Source organism: Apostichopus japonicus, chromosome 12, assembly GCF_037975245.1.
Source record: "Apostichopus japonicus isolate 1M-3 chromosome 12, ASM3797524v1, whole genome shotgun sequence".
NCBI classification, from domain to species: domain Eukaryota; kingdom Metazoa; phylum Echinodermata; class Holothuroidea; order Aspidochirotida; family Stichopodidae; genus Apostichopus; species Apostichopus japonicus.
The window spans coordinates 24,022,056-24,040,265 of NC_092572.1; the positions used below are offsets into that span (position 1 = coordinate 24,022,056).

The 18,210-nt window shown below is 39.1% G+C and overlaps 2 protein-coding genes across 11 annotated transcripts in view; both read right to left on the minus strand.

Annotated features, from left to right (window-relative positions):
• Positions 1–18,210, minus strand: part of LOC139976951 (uncharacterized) — a 90,885-nt gene that overhangs the window by 30,671 nt on the left and 42,004 nt on the right. For 3 of the 10 annotated variants that reach the window (XR_011796335.1, XR_011796332.1, XR_011796334.1), the window contains exon 1: positions 11,542–12,065. The gene's annotated coding sequence lies outside the window, so the exon portion shown is untranslated. Of the gene's footprint in view, positions 1–11,541; positions 12,075–18,210 lie in introns of those variants that run through there. The other 7 variants (XR_011796340.1, XR_011796339.1, XR_011796333.1 and 4 more) reach the window with 6 other exon arrangements.
• The window catches only part of LOC139976952 (uncharacterized), a 44,639-nt gene continuing 41,811 nt past the window's right edge, over positions 15,383–18,210 (minus strand). The window contains exon 20 of the mRNA XM_071985858.1: positions 15,383–18,159. The gene's annotated coding sequence lies outside the window, so the exon portion shown is untranslated. The remainder of the gene's footprint in view (positions 18,160–18,210) is intronic.

An 18,210-nucleotide genomic window follows, 5' to 3' on the forward strand; every position in this document is an offset into this window, starting at 1 on the left:
ATAGTGGCGTCGAAGGCAGGTATTCGCTAACCTTTCATTAAAACAGTAACACACGATGGTAGTATAGATGTAACCAAGATAAAAAAAAAATAGATATATCCGTAGCAACCAGTAGGCCTATGTAGAACGTACGACACATATGATATTGTACCCGAACTTTATCTTTGTACATGGTTTGTTATTCTCGTTAGGTCTAACAAGGTTATAACACTAACCTTCCATGGGAGGCAATGAGACATACATCTAGCCTATACCGTGCATCCATGTATGTGATTGTTATATCCGTGTAGCTTTGTTTGAAGTCTGTGCGTATTGTACATTGACAGTTTGCGTTTCTGGGGCGTATCCAGGATTTTCTTACCCGGGGGGCGCGAATTACTATCTAAGCGGAGCGCCACCATCGGTTGGCGCGCAGCGTACAAGAAAATTTCTGGTTTTGATACCCCTCAGATCACCGGAAATGGCACTTCTCGGGCTTGAAAATGACCAACCAGATGTACACTTTTTGCCTGAGAACCAAGTATTTCCCAATAGTTTTTTTTTTCCATCCATAACCTTTTTGTAGATTGTCACCAGTCACACATCATGTTCGACCTCATCGCATGTCCTGTGGATCATTGCTTTTGTAGGTGATTCTACGTCGCGGCCCACAATACCCGTCAGCCCCACTTTTCAAGGTTTTAAGCCCATTATTTGTTCAGAATTTGAAAATTTACATTTCTCGTGAATAAACTCACTTCAAAGCATAATGTTGCACAAAATTTCATCTATGGACAACCAATATAGAAAAACCTCCTTCATTCCCTAACAGAGCGGTCAAAATTGCACGAGTAGAGGGAAGTGTGATGAAGAATGTTGGTCAGGAAATTTTCGAAAATTCAGATACAATTTAATACTAAAATAATATTAAAACTTCTTATAACGGCTATTGTTGAAGGAAATGAAAAAATAGCAGATATTTCCGAAACCGAACACTACACACATAGGCGTAGGAGGCGGGGGGGGGGGGGGGGCTGGGCCCCTCATTCGCCATTACTAATGTAAAAGAGAGTTATGACATAATTGGACCTCCATACTTTTTTTCTCCATCTGCATAAGACATTTCGTTGTTTACATTAGCATCCAGCGGTATGCTGCGCAAGTTTCACGGACTGTACGGTTCACGATGGCATGCGTTGTAATAACCGATGCTTGCTTATATGATATCGACATTAACATGTCTAACGCGCGCGGTGCGCGCGAAAACTTTTGGTTATTTTTTTTCGGGCAAGTCGGGCAGTTTTGAGGCTGTTCATCTTGGAACGCCATTTTCATGCTCAATGATATGATGTGATATCTACTGTTTGCTTTACAAATTCGAGCAGGCACGTAGCGAGGAATTTGCCAAGGGAGGCAAATTATCTAAGCGTTGCGCCACCATGAGTTGACGCGAAGCGTACAAGAAAGTTTTGGCCGAAAATGCCTCCCAGATCGCTGGAAATGGCACTATACCCAGGACCTTTTGTTGGCGCGAAGCGTACAAGCAAATTTTGGCCAAAGTGCCTCCCAGATCGCTGGAAATCACACTTCCTAGGTCTTGTAAGTTGCATCATAAAAAAACATGCTGAAGGGGGGGGGGGCGGTCGCCCCCTTCCCGAAATGCGTCATGTTCCCCGACGACACGGTCGAGTTCGAGACCAGCCACAGTTGGTTTCATAGCACAATTCTACAATTGTTTAAGGCGTATATACACACACATGCGTTGTGATAGACCATATATAGTATATATATAGATCATTAGTGAGAGAGGAAAAATGGAATCGTCAAAAATGGACTCGTTGTCGGTGTAAGGGGTAGGGTGAGGCACACGCCCCTTCCGAAATCATTGACCCGTCTCTGGCTACTCTCTATATATAATAGGGTTCAGCGCTGTAATGATGTCACTGTCCCTCTTCTCTTCCCGGTGTCTTGGCGTTTTTCTTCTACTCTCTCCTTTCTCCTTTTTCTCTCCAGTCTTTCTTCTTTTTCTTTTCCCTTCCTTCCTCTCCTCCTCCTCTTCCCCCCCCCCTCTTTTTTCCCTTTTTCTTCTCTTTTTATTTCTCTCCTTTCTTCTTACCCGGGGGGCGCGCGCCCCCAACGCCCCCTGGATACGCGCCTGCATATAAGCTAACAATATGATACACTGTAAAGAATTACTTGACCTGTTCATGTTCGGAAATACTATACTTTCCTAGTCAAAAATAAAAGCGACTGATATGAGGGGAAAATTTGTTTTTCCCAACAATTGTAAGTATCCGTGTGCTGCCCCAGTTTATACATGCAAGGAAGATGAATTGGTGAAATATATTATATTTTTATGCTTTGAAGGGGGGGGGGGGAGTTCAGTTTCGAGATCCTTTCTCGAAATTCTTTTTAAGGATGACTACATAAATGTGGTTGGCGGGGTTTCCATTTTTTTCCAAACAGGTTTGCAATTACACAGTTTTCAACAGATTGCTCGTTACGTCAGCACCAATAATGGCCATCGCTTGGATGTTCGAAGACATACACTGAATAACACACTGGCACTTAATTAAGTCTAGTTACGGGGTTTCCCTTCAAACGCCCTTACTTTACTTTTAATGCTTGTATCACATGTTGTCCTTACTTATGATACATACGCTACATTCTATTGGGATCGTGCTTACGTTATCCAAGATTCGTGAGCCGTTCTATTGAAATCGGAATTCGTTTCGTGGAATGGGTACGCTCAAATCAACTTCACGACGCGAGTTCACGAGTTTTGAAAGAATATACGCAATAGTCTGCAGTATTATATATTCCCGTCACTGCACTGTGTGAACTGTGATAATACATATAGGCCTACAGCACATGCTTAATGCACCCTGTACTTTGACTTTGGCTTTCACTGTGCGATGGTATCGATTAATGCCTTCAAAGAAAACTTCGATCAAACATCGATAGTAGATCATACAATCATAAGAAACTAATGTGATAAATATGTCTAAACCAATTCCAAAGAAACGAAAAGCTAAAGGGTAATGTTGAACGGGTATATCTTCGTTGCAACGAATGGATGCAGACCTTTTCGTAACCACGAAGTGAAGCTATCTATGGTGATGACGTAACTTTTCCGACCAATCATGAGCGACTATTTACACACACTTACGACCTGTTTGGGGGGGGGGGGGAGAATATCATATCATATATATACATATATATATATATATATATATATATATATATATATATACACTGTTTATAATTTATGTTATAGATATGTATATATATATATATATATGTATATATATATATATTTATATATATCTAATTTATACTCTAAATATGCCTCAGAATACATTATTTTAACGTCTCTTTTAATTTTCTAACGGAAGGACTCCTACTCGCACCCCCCCCCCCCCAACATAGGAGCCAGCTTCAATGACACCAGTGTAACACTCCCTTCTTTTATAAAATGCTTGATTGTCTCTGGCCATTTATAAAGGTTCAGATTCACATCTTAATCAGTCGGGGAAAATTTGCATTTACTATTAAATATCACCGCAATCGTATACGTTTAGAATAATACTTACATAGACCTCAATTAGTTGTTCAATCTCAAAGTATTCATTGGCAGAACCTTGCGTTCAGAACCACTTATAGAAAGCTATAGTTTATACTCGTAATATCCCTCAGAATGCAATCTTCAAAGTTTAACCTTTTCTGGGGGAGGACCCCCAGGACACCCACCCTACGTGTAAGTTGTCTCCAATAATCCCCTTTATGAAACCCATTAAATCCCATCCGACCTTCCAGATGCAAGTCACTTTCCAAATCAGTAGGGGGGGGGGTGGTGGTGAGGGATTTCGAATTAATTAATATCGATCAGCACAAACGTGCGTTTAGAGCTACTTACACAGCCCTAACTTATAGCTTAAATATTTATCAGAATGCATCATTTGACGTCTAAAGTTGGTTGTATCGATGTATACAAGTGGAACACCACCAGACCCCCCCCCCCTACATAGGAGTCAGGTTTCTGGATTACAAAATCGGTCATGGTGTTGATAAGTTAACTCGAAACATCTTTTTCATCTAGTTGGAACAATAAAGTTTATCGTCTTAAGTTGCAGAATGTTTGTCGTAGATGATAATGTTCATAAGAATATTTTCTTCGAGGTGAGTGGACGAATGAAATGATTTGCTTAATGAGTCGGTTCTTTCTAACTAAAGGCAATGGGAATTTTCGTTGATGCTTTATATGTTTATTTTAAGTTGAATGACAAGAACACAATGATTGATTTTGTCATATATGAGCAAGTTATATATATTACCAATATGTTATGATGAACATTTACACTGAACAACACTATCACAAGTTTTAAATTAATGTGTACATATCATCTTTTCAGGTTCTACGATTTACATGGTCCATGGAAAATTCCTTCGGAACTATACAAGTTTAACAAGCAGTTTGTTTCACTGTAACTGCAACAAAAGCGCTATAAGCTTTCAAACTAAATTCGTTAGTCAGGTTGTTAGACCTGGTGTAAAATTTCTTTTTATAATCCAACTGAGCATAACGGTAATCAATCTTTGTTTCCTTACATTCGTATCAATGATAAATTTGTGTTCTATGTATTTTTTTAAATGAAACTAAATGCCAAGTTTGTGAGTGACCTTCTCAAAGAGAACGGGAGACCTTTTACCTTTCACGATGCTTACAGTAAATTAAATATGCCAGTTTCCTTTTTGGACAACTCGACGACTGAAGATTAGAATAAATTTTACAGTTTACACTGGGCAACAGTCTCCGATGCAAAACTCAAATATGTTCAGTTCAGACTTTAAATAGAATAATTGGGACCAATAAGATTCTTCACATAGTACCATGGGAAAATCAGACTCTCCAAACCGTACTTTTTGTGTTATTCAGGTTGCAAGTATATAGAACATCTGTTCTGGGAGTGTAGTGTGCCATCCTCTTTTATTTTAGTAGTTGAGGCTAAATATATGTTAATCAGCAATCCTTTTTCACAAAGACGGATATCCTACTGGTTTTGGTTTTCGTGTTGATGTCATCTCACCAATACAATATTCTTATTTTGCATATGAAGCATTTCATTTCCCAATGTAAATTGAACAAGTGTGTTCCTGTAGTAGATGATTTTCTCTATCAACTTAAATTTACAATAAGTGTACAAAAGTACATGCACATAACATCGATATTGTAATATTAATAATAGTAAAGTTAACTTCATGCAGCTTAAACAAGCCTTCGGGACATGCGATTCCCTCTTCCATTAATTTCCTTTTATTGATTGTGTTGTTTATTTGAAGCATCTAGTATGAAATTATGATGTTGATTGTTAATTTGAATCCAGAGTTATCAATAAATGGAGGGGAAAATATTGCTTGTTCGCAAGTTGATGGATACTTCCAGAGTTATCAATAAATATAGCAAAAAAAAGAAGAAGATTTAATCGAGGTTAAATTCATATTCATTCAGAGTTCTGACAACTGCATGTTCTACTGGAGTTAAAAAGGGGATATACTGTGGTGTAGCAATTTCACTATATTATCATTGTTATCAGTGATAGTATTCTATTGTTGATTTAACACATTGCATGGTTAATGAGTTATGTTCTAAGTACCCTTTCCACAAGCACGATTCTGTAAGTTAATCAGTTTGTAATATGTTGTGACTCGAAATTAAAAGGATGATTGTGGTTCATAATTCATTCTTGTTCTGTCGAGCTATTATATTCTATTTTTAAGGTAATTTGCTAATTCTAATCGTATAAAGACAAAGCCCCCATATAGATAAGGTTAAGGTTAAGGTGGAAACACTTGGTAAAGCGCACATTACTGTAAAAACACTCAATGGCGCTGAACAACAAAACAATTATAAAAACGATTTCTTAAATAAATGAGTCTTTAAAGCAGCTTTAAAAGTTCTGATGGTCTTCGAATTTCTTGTGTCGACGGGGAGAGCGTTCCAAAGTCTAGGGCCAGTGACGCTGAAAGAGCGGCCTGCGAAACATTTGCGGCGTGTGAAAGGAACCTTGAGAAGAATGCCCTTTGACGAGCGTGTTGAACGACCAGGTGTCTTAATTTCCAGCAACTCGGACAGATAAGCTGGTGCTGAATTATGTATACACTTATAAACGAGGAGGAGGATCTTGTACTCAGCGCGGACATTAACGGGGAGGATGTGCAGCTCCTTCAATGCTGCGGAGGCACTATCATATTTTGATCTGCCGAGAATAATTTTAGCCGTGTAATTTTGGATCCTTTGTAGGGGATGAAGTGTGGAGGCCGGGAGGTTGATAAAAAGACCATTGCAATAGTCCATATGAGAGAAAATCGTGGCATTTGCAATTTTGAGACATGTCGACTTGTCCAAATATTTCCGGATCTTCTTCAGATTAAACATGGCGAGGGCTGATGCACGAGCTTTCATGGAAATATGATGTTTGAGATTGAGGGTTTCATCCAAGTAAACACCTAGTAGCTTCACACTATGGGTACGACGGACAGGAGTGTCCCCAATGGATAAAACGTCTGTATTGCACTTTGGTAGTTGGTGATTGCTTCCGAAAACGATTAACTCCGATTTTTCATCATTCATCTTAAGACGGTTAAATTGCATCCAGAGTTTCACATTTTCTAGAGTTGATGAAAGACCCCTGATTGACTCAAATTCTGAAGAAACATCTCCGGGTTTAAAACTAGAGTAGATACTGTGGTCATCGGCGTAGCCAATGAGGAATTGTTCATCACTGATACATGTGTTCATTGTGCTAGTATAGCAGGTGAAATATACTGGTCCATTTATACTACCCTGTGGTACAGAGAAATTGACCTTCATCGGCGTAGAAAGTGATTTGTTTATACAAACAGCGAATTGTCTCTCAGATAAATACGACGATACCCATTTTCTAGCTACCCCGTGAACTCCGAAGCACTTCTTGAGAATGTCCAATAACAGCTGGTGGTTGACTGTGTCAAACGCGGCACTCAAGTCCATTGCGGCAAATGGAGTTAATAACTGGCGCTCCATATTGCACATGATATCATTATATAATTTCAGTAAGAGTGTTTCCGTACTATGGTTGGCCCTGTATGCACTTTGATACGGAGGAAGGAGACCGTGATTCTCGATGTGTTCAGTAAAACTAATCAGAGAGGCCTTCTCCACTATCTTTGAAAGGAAGGACAGATTACTAACCTGGCGATAGTTCTTCTTTATATGATCGAGGTTAGTTTTCTTCAATAGTGGTTTGACAATAGCTTGTTTCCAGTCAGGGTGAAAATTACCAGTGGAGAGCGATGTATTAATTATTTTGCAAAATATAGGAGCAAATATGTCATAATGTTCTTTGACAAGAGACGATGGCAAGGGATCAAGCTGGCAAGTCGTAGGCTTTGCATTACGAATGAGTGCTGTAGCCGTCGATACATCAATGGTAGAAAATGAAGCAAAAGGTGGTACGCTCATCTCGGGTGGGATGAAGATAGGATGGTGCTCGAGCTCATTCCGGATGACATCGACCTTGTTATAAAAATACGTGGCAAAGTCACCAGCCAGCTGATCGTCTGACACACCCTCCGGTAGAGGATTGGTCTTTGTACTGCCAGTAATGTTGGCGACGGTAGCAAACAGTTGACGGGTGTCGTTGCCACATGATTCAATCTTCCTCCGAATGAAGGTGCTTTTCAATGCTTCGACATGGTTTTTGTATTCGTTACGGAATGAACGAAACGAATCATGATTCTCAGAGGTTGGATGTTTCAACCATCGCCGCTCTGCATTCCGTGTTTTAGTTTTCAGCCTTGACGCCTCATTATCAAACCACGGAACACTTTGGCGAACAGTTATTACTTTAGAGATGACAGGGGCATGATCGTTCAATACTCTCTCGGTACGGATCTTATAGGCGGTTACCAGATCATCAAGAGAATCAAGTGCCATCATCCCATCCATTTCGTAACTAAGATCCGATCTAAATCTCTCCCGATCAATCGAATTCAACTTGCGGAACTGAATTTGTTTCCGCACCAGTACTGGGCGAGATGTAGATAGAGTCGCCAATATGAATCGGTGATCGGAAAGAGAAAAATCCGTCCTAATATTTGTGACAGAAAAGTCACTGTTTTCCCGGACTAGTATCAGGTCCAGAGTATTCCCAGATATATGAGTTGGACCAGAAACCAATTGATTCAGCGATAATGCATTGAGCAAGTTGATAAATGCCTCTGAGCCTGGTTCAAGAACACGATTGACGCGAATGTTAAAATCGCCCAAGAGCATGCATCTGTTCGATGTAAGGAATAAGTCACTGGTGTAATCAGAAAACTCCGTAAGAAATGTATTTATTGTAATCGGATGATTTGCCGAATATGGTGGTCTTTATATAGCGGCTACATCATTCACAAACGTACCAATTCTGATTTTGAAAAGAGCAAATTCGAAAGATGAGCGTTCCCCGGAATCAATTACTTCGACCGAAATATTGTTTTTGTAGAAAATTCCTATACCGCCACCGATGCGATCTTTACGTTCAACATTGACAAAGTTGTAGCCATCGGCTTTTAAACTGGCGATCTCAATTGTGTCACTATCCTTGATCCACGATTCAACAACGATACAGAAATCCAAGTTTTCAGTCACCACAAAGTGTAAGAACTGTTCACACTTGTTTCGTAGGGAGCGAGCATTAATTAGGCCGAAACTACAGTGATCGTTGTTATCATACCTGGTTTCTGTCGGGAAATATCGGAGAAGTTCACGATGGACACCGTTGTTGTGGTCCCACAAAGATCGCCATTTAACAGTTCTGCGATTCCTAGCCCCTTGACCGCGACAACCCCTGGATCTGTAAATCCCATAATCCCGTAATATGTCAATCACTGCCTGCGGTGGACGTACGCGCGGCTTACAAATTGACCGGTAGTGATACAATTGAGAAGCACTGTAGCGTATAATCCCAGTGTGTGGGAAGATGTTCCTGCAAACACTATATTGATTCACTGTATTACACTGTACTTCCATGGCTAGGCTTGTGTAGCATATATATTCAAACCAGATAATCAAAAAAGGTACACAAATTACCCTTTTTCCGGAATGAAAACTGGAAGACATTCCACCGAATGGAGCACTAAACTGCACGAAACAACAGTGCAGCAATGTAATCAAAACTGTACAATGTGCTCCGTGAAAATGAACAAAATTACGCGTAATAAACACGTTGCAGCAGCCACACTCAAGCGCTAGTTAATATACATCATAGTTAGTTATAGATAGTTGAGAGTGATGGAGGCTACCACTTTTAATTAGTACTGGTCCGATGTCAGTTTTAAGAATTTTAAGAAGGTAAAAAAAGGGACATTTTACATGCTGTTCTTGTATTTTGACTAAATTCTTATTGTTCTTACTGTCTTAAATGATTATGCAATTAAGGGTGAAAACAATTTTAAATTTGATCGAAGTAATCGCGATATACTGAGCTGCCCTGAGGTGGAGCTGGGATTTAACCTCCAAAAACACCGTAAATGTGCATCAATGCAGCTGAAATAAATACATGATATATTTAATAGACTTGACAATAAATATGTAATCTATTTAGGGTCATACATTATCTCAATAATTGTTAAAAAGGTAAAATTTGGTCAAATGTCGCATTTTTCTTATAATTCCACACTAAATGCCGTATTGAGCTGCCCTGAGGTGGAGCTGGGTTTTAACCCCGAAAAACACCCTAAATGTGCATCAATGCAGCTGAAATCGATACATAGTGTATATAATAGACCTGACAATAAATATGTAGTAGTTCATTTCGGGTCATACATTATCTCAATTAATTGTTAAAAAAGCTTAAAGTTGGTCAAATGTCGCATTTTTTATATTTCCACACTAAAATGACGTATTGAGCTGCCCTGTGGTGGAGCTGGGTTTTAACCCCGAAATACACCCTAAATATGCATCAATGCAGCTGAAATAAATACATGATGTAATTAATAGACTTGACAATAAATATGTAGTCCATTTAGTGTCAAACTTTATCTTAATATTGTTAAAAAAGGTTAAATTTGGTCAAATGTCGCATTTTGTACGATTCCAAACTAAACTGCCATATTCAGCTGCCCTGAGGTGGAGCTGGGTTTTAACCCCGAAAAACACCATAAATGTGCATCAATGCAGCTGAAATCAATACATGGTGTATTTAATAGACTTGACAATAAATATGTAGTCCATTTAGGGTCATATATTATCTCAAAAATTGTTGAAAAATGTGCATCAAAGTATTTTACAAAACTCAGGTCACAGTGAGACACCGTAGCACAGTTTCAAAACGGGGCGCGGCTTAACACAATGGTTTCACATAATTTAATATCATTAAATGCACTGAGCTGGAGCTGTGCAAAGCTGTAGCCCCTGATGAAGTCGTTAGTAATTTGTCTCGGGGATTCCCCGATGTTCCGCAATAATATTGTTCAAAAATCAATATTTTTGGGGCGTTTAACCGTTGCGTTATTCAGTGTATATATATTGTGGATAGTTATATACTACAGTACATTGAATATGCTCGTGAACTATGCAATGTGGGCGTAGATAATTCTTGTGTGCTAAATTATATCGAAACAGGACACAATGAGCACGAACGAACAGACAAAGGAAACTAACAAATCCGGCTAAACTCTCATCGGTATCGTTCGTCCCCCTCATTCCCTATAGAGATATGTCGTAAAGGTTTGTTCGAACTCCAAGTTTAGTGCCACTGACAATGCCGACCAAAAAGTGGCGTCGAAAGGCAGGTATTCGTTAACCTTACATACAAAACAGTAACACACGATGATAGTATAGATGTAACCACGATCAAAAATATACATATATCCGTAGCAACCAGTAGGCCTATGCATAACTTACGACACATATGATATTGTACCGGAACTTTATCTTTGTAGATGATATTTGATATTCTCGTTAGGTCTAACAAGGTTATAACACTAACCTTCCGTTGGAGGCAACGAGACATACATCTAGCCTATACCGTGCATACACGTATGTGATTGATATCCGTGTAGCTTTGTTTGAAGTCTGGGCGTATTGTATATTCACAGTTTGCATATAAGCCAACAGTAGGGTACATTGTTTAATGGTTACTTGACTTGTTCGTGTTCGGAAATGCTATACGTTTGTAGTAAAAAAAAAGAGAGACATAGCGAAAAGTTGTTTCCCCCACTATTGTCATTATTATTATTAAATTAAGCGATGCTGAGATATAACATTGTTGGCACTTCCAAGTATCCGCAAGCTGCCCCAGTTTTGAATTGCAGGGAAGATGAATTGTTCAAATATATTATATTTCTATGCAGAGTTGGGGGGGGGGGGTAGTTTCATGATCCTTTCTCAGAATACTTCTTAAGAATAACTACATAAATGTGGCGGGGTGGGGTAAAGGTAAAGGGTTCAGCATTGAGGAATACAGGGTGATATCGAAACGAATACATGGGAACATGGTTTAACTGTGAGTGATAACCAGATGGTAGCCTACTTACCACTGTATGGACAGTATCGCGGTGCGTTGTTGGATGTAGTAAACCGAAACCTTTGATTTACCAAGACTGAATGCCGCTGGACTGAAAGATACTTCACAAGCACAAAAATACTTAACTTCACATGAATTGAAATAGAAATATTGCTCTCCTGTGTGCAGTAAAGTAATCCTGTTAGTTATTGCACGTAGCCCACATAGGATGTTTGTTCAGAAATGTCGGACTCGCCGATGTATACGCAAGACATGGAATGTAATAAATATGATTATAAGTGGTGAATTCAGCGGAGTCGTATGATCACGTGAGACTGACGTGTCAGTTGCTGGTATTTACATATTCAATAACGCGACGAATAACAAAGTAAATACACCGAAATTAAAATGTACGGAACCCTTTAAGGGAGATGCAATATTTTAAAATACGAATAAAACTGACACAAACTCCGTACGGCCGTGGAAGACTATACAATAGTGGCGTGTGCAAGAGGGAGGGGATAAGTTCCACCCACTAACGATAGACGGGGAAACTTCAGTCGGGGAATGTTTTGTACTCAGTCAGGGAAGAATTGGACCATTGCTAATGGTGGCAAAATTTTACGTTCAGGGCTATTTATATAAATCTAATTTATACTCTAAATATGCCAGAATACATCATTTTAACGTCTCTTTTTATTTTCTAACGGAAGGACTACTATTCCCACCCATCCCCCACCCCCTCCCCAACAAAGAAGCCAGCCAATGACACCAGTGCAACACTCCCTTCTTTTATAAAATGCTTGATTGCCTCTGGCCATCTATAAAGGTTCAGATTCACATCTTAATCAGTCGGGGAAAATTTGCACTTACTATTAAATATCACCGCAATCGTACGTTTAGAATTATACTTACAGTCTACAGAGCCCTCAATTAGTTGTTCATCCTCAAAGTATTCATTGGCAGAACCTTGCGTTCAGAACTACTTATAGAAAGCTATAGTTTATACTCTAAATACCGCTCAGAATGCAATCTTCAAAGTTTAACCATTTTCTGAGGGAAGACCCCCAGGACACCCACCCTACGTGTAAGTTGTCTCCAATAATCCCTTTTATAAAACCCATTCATTCCCATCCGACCTTCCAGATACAAGTCACTTTCTAAATCAGTAGGGGGGGGGGGGGGGTGTGAGGGATTTCGCATTTATTAATATTTATTAGCACAAACGTGCGTTTAGAGCTACTTACACAGCCCTAAGTTATAGCTTAAATATTTATTAGAATGCATCATTTGACGTCTAAAGTTGTATTGTTGTATACAAGTGGAACACCACCAGACCCCCCCCCCCCACCCCACCCCTACATAGGAGTCAGGTTTCTGGATTACAAAATCGGTCATGGTTTTGATAAATTAACTCGAAGCATCTTTTTCATCTATTTGGAACAATATAGTTTAATCGTCTTAAGTTGCAGAATGTTTGTAGTAGATCATAATGTTCATAAGGATATTTTCCTTCGAGGTAAGTGGACGAATGGAATGATTTGCTTAAACTAAAGGCAATGGGAATTTTTGTTGATGCTTTATATGTTTATTTTAAGAATGCAACATAATTTAATGGCCTTGAGATCATTTTTTCATAGAAACCTTGACTAAACTGAACTAAGCTAATATTTTATCCTTATCTTAATTTTAAGAAACCTCCTCCCCCCCCCCCTCTTCCGGGGACAGCATAAAACCAGTAGTTCTTACACTGCAGTGTGTTCTTACACTTCACTGCACACGGAGTGCTAGCTCAGTGGTTAACGCCGGTGCAAAAATAGGCTCTTGTACATCACGTGTTACAACTACATACTAGATATGAGATTGGTCCAAGCTTCCCTTCTTGAGATATTGTGTTTACAAGGTTTTCACAATTTGACCCCTACTGATCCCAAATGACATTGACCTCCTTCCAAAAGAATAGGCTTCTTGCGCTCACACGAAGATAGACACACACACATCTGCCTGCATGACTACAAATGTTAGGATTAGGGGATACGTTGTTCGTGTGAACTTTTGGTAGAAATGGGAGTTATAGAGACAACAATTCCAAAAAAGTCTACAGTAAGTGAATGTGTGCCAACTGCAGAATAATAGGAAACAAGAAAAGTATCATAGAGACAAAACACTCTTCGTTCTTTACAGATGAAACCTTTGATTGAATTACGTGCAACGATGCGAGTGTTGTACCATCATAAACATACTGAGACGTAGAAGGCCATCTTTTCAATGAATCTATGTCACCGGAAGCTTCAGACCCGAGATATGGTAAGTAAATTCGCAGTTACGAATGATTACTTCGTAGCAAACGATTGTCACTAATGGCCGACCAGACTTTAACAAAAGAGATGGACGAACTTCCCTCCGATAAATGGCTCTACCGCCCTCTAATATTAAAGTCGATAGTCCTGAACGATAAGATGACTATCAAAAAGAGTAGCGATATACTTTAAATGTTAACGCCATTGCCCACCCTCGCCCTAGCTCCCGTAACTACCAGGGCGAACTCTTGCTTACCTCTGGATTTTTTAACACCGGAACAAGATAGTACGCACCACACAGTTCCACATCGAGTTAAAAAAATGAGTCTTCGAAGTAATGTGGTCTCTTGGTTTTTGAAAATGATTCACCATGTAAACACTACCATGGAGAGTCGGAAATATGAACACTCCTTATTATTTCAAATTTCCTTATCATGACCATGTAAATTATTAGCTATGAGGACCATAAGTTTTCGTTAGTTCTTTGAAGGTCTGAATTGTCTCAATCGACCAAATTTTCGTACAAAATGTACTTCCATCAACATACAAAGCAAACCCCCAACACCCCCCCAAAACAAAAACTAACTAAAAACCTAGTTGCTATCGTATCTAAAATCTGTTCTACTATTTGCTTTTTATTACTTTTATGGTTCCTCGAGAGGGAAACCTATGGAGACACTTTTGCAGATTGCACAGTCTGCAATGACCATAATGCGGATCGCAAAGTCGGTAATTACTATTACGTTTACATTCATCCAACACGGCAGCAAACAGGAAAGATGTACTCAAAGCCAAAGACTTTGTTATTTGGCCAGCAACGGCTAGACCGTCATTTCTTAGAAAGGTTGCTATTACTAGAGTCGTAGGGTCTGCGCTGTTTGTTCAATGTTAGAAAAACATTCAACAGGTAGAATAAATTATCAAAGACGCGTTAAATTGTACTTGGTACTATTAAATAAGTAAATGTTGATAATATTGTCTATTTAATATGTCTTTAAATGTTAAAAACAAGGTCGTGTTGATGTAGAAATTGTTAACACCTGTACAATAGTCCACGTACCTGACGCTTTTTAGGTTAGTACCATTATGTTGACAGGGGTAACTATTAAAGTTGGCATTAAATATAATACACTTCCTGTTGCAAAACTGCTCAATACAAAGAAGTAGAGCAAGTACATAATATAGTCTACCTACACGGTAACTTACTGCATGTTGTTACTCGAGTTTTGCGCCTGCAGTGTGCGGCGATCATCAGACGACTGGACATAAACATTCCTGTATGTGACCTTAACATGTTTCTTCCTAGCACGTTCGGGCGATTTGTTGACATGGCGACACTTTGAGACGAGCTCTGTTTTTTGTTTGTTTATAATGTTCTTGGTACGTAAGATTGCCAGCTTTTTATACTACGCAGAGGCTGCACTGGCCCGATTCATGTTTTGCGTGTTCGATTGTTTTACTATCTCCCAGCTAATACTGTGGCTATTTCCCCCTCTTCTCAGGTTCATATGTATTTTGACAGTTCTGTTTCTTTTTGGTACTTGGAAGGAAATATTTAGAGAAACAAATTGGTAGGCGTCTCCTCCTTTGGAATAAAGAGTTGATTTATTATCTTTTCTCTCCTAATCCTTCATTAGTGAATTGCATTATCATATAAAGAAATGTTCAATCACAAGATATGTTGCAAAAGAAAAGAAAAAAACACATAAAATGGGGGTGTAGATGGCAACAACTTACACCTCTTCAGCACATGGTCAGCTTATCAAGAGCTGTAAAAAAAAAAATTACCTGAAAAAAGGTTTTTGCATTGAATATTGCAGAAACGTAACAATTTCATAACAACTAATATATCTAGATATTCTTAATTTGTATACTATGCTAGACAAATAAGCCTCTCCTGCATGGCATCAAAGGAGGACCCCCCACTGAAATGTCTTTGCCCCCTCCCTTCCCCTTTGCTTGCCCCCCAAATGATATTGGTGGGCAAAATAAATTGGACGAAAATTACAAAATGCATTTACAGGCTCAGTTAAACCAGTTCGTGGTTGACATTAATCCATAATTGACGGGAAGCCTCAAATTAAAACCAGCCAATTGTGTCTCAGTGTATCCTATTATTTTGCTTTCTGCCACCATGCCCCTTCTCTCACCACACATGCTACCCAACGAGATAACCTGCAACCATGCTTGTTATATCATGCGTGTTTATTACTTAATAACATCGTTATATCGACCGTCAGAAATTAATGAGATACTGTTACTTGGCAGCTGCAGCATGATATATTACGTACTTTCAACATCACTCATGGGAACTCGCACAGACTGATTAGTCGTTAGAATAGACCTTACCAAAATATTGTTTGCAACGACTTTACAGATCCTAGCCGATTATTGTAATGAGACAGATGGAGTATGTTGCTGGACAGACAGTTTGTAGTGGTTGAATGAATGAATCATATACAGAATCATTTAAATCATAATTATAGTAAATCATAGACAATGAGATTGCTAAAACTGCACTGTCTGAAGCATATCTCAGAGCAAACTGAGAAAAGGGGAACCATAAGCGAGGAGAATTTGGAGAACAATGTAGAGAGATTTCACAGAGAGTTTAAGATGTGTGGAAATTGGAATATCTCATTCCCATTTATGATTGAAAATAGAATTTCATAGACATAAGTGTATATCTAAGCCTTTTGTCCCCCACTCTTTTGAAAGGCTATCTACATAGAGCATAGGCAGTCTTCATAGAGTTGCCCTATTGCAGAGGAATGCAAACTACAAAATTGTAGGCTACTAATAGTAGACATCGAACAGAAATGTTTTTGGTCTTTATTTACTCAACTTGACCAGAAAATTCTCTAAATTTGACTGGTTGTGTTACAGAAAAACTGACAGCCCTGCTGAAGGCTGTAAATTCCAAACTGGTATCACATTATGACACCATCATATTGTGTCTTTTGTATTACCGGCTACTGCCAGTGCCACGGAATTGAATAACCAGGCTACCCTAGAATCAGCTTCTATTTTGAGTTATTGGCTACTTGATTAATTTCTACCCAACGGATTAGTCTGAGGCTAATCATATGCAGTATATTGAACATTTTAATATCATTTTTCATGGCTAAAATCTCGGCCGATTTGATAAAATTGAAAGCTCTGAAGCCTCTCAATTCCGAAATATTGTATTCTTCCAGGGGCCCTTTGCCGGGCCCCAGGACCCCATGCAGAAAGGGCAAAGTGTTCTTGTAGACAGGTCAATAAACTGGATCCGCCACCTAAAGTGAAATCCTGACTACACGCTTGACTTTCTCTACAATATATCAAATTCACATTTATAGTTGGAATATCCCGTCAACGATTAAACCGTTCAATTTGGGTATAGAAACATTCTCAACAGTACCATTACCATGATTACAAGTGTTTGGGAACGGGCCATATTGCAAAAGTACCTAAACTGACCAAGCTGGTTCAGTGTGAAACTTGCCTCCCACTCGAAATCTTTGCCCCCCCCCCACCCACAGATAAAAGTCTGGTAATGCCACTGCCTGTTTTTGAATTCCAAGACATCCGACATATTTTGGTAATATATATGAGATATAGTACCTCAGCAATAGATCAATTTAATTGGGAATGTCCTTAAAGAATGTTTCAGTTTGATTGATATGATTTGCTTAGTGTATTAAGACGTGCAACATTGATACATTCATGAAAACCTGGCAACTAACCAGATGCTTTAATGCAACAAGAAAGTAACATTTTAACCCTTCCTTAGCACATGCACCAATCTGTTACCCTAATTTACATATAAGCACCTGCCCTGGTGTCTAATAGGACATCCACATACTGCTGTTCTCGTATTAATTCAAACATAAAATTAGGCTCATCTGAAGGTCTACAATATTTTTAATTCTTGGAAATGATTGAACTTCAGCTGTTTTACATTTTTTGGTGTTTCAGCTGTCTTCACAGACCAGCGGCATACCAATGTGAGGGCCAATAATGATACTACAACGTTCCCCCAACTATTCCTTAATCCGTATCGTCTTGATGCACATCGAGAAAAATCATCCTCATGTCACTTGAAGTTTGTTTTCCCTAAACCTTTCCACTAAAATCAACGTTGCTGTGTAGGTAGAGATTCATCGTGTAGGAGCAGGCGTTTGTGTAGTTACCGTCTCCTCTGTAAGTTCATCCTCCTCCTGTGTAGGTACATCAGGCTCTTTTGTAGATACATCAAGCTCTGTGGTAGGTACATCAGGCTTCTGTGTAGGTACATCATGCTCCTGTGTAGGTACATCATACTCCAGTGTAGGTACATCAGGCCCATGTGCAGGAACATCATGCTTCTGTGTAGACATTAATAAATGTTAATGATATGTTTCTGTCTTAAATATTAC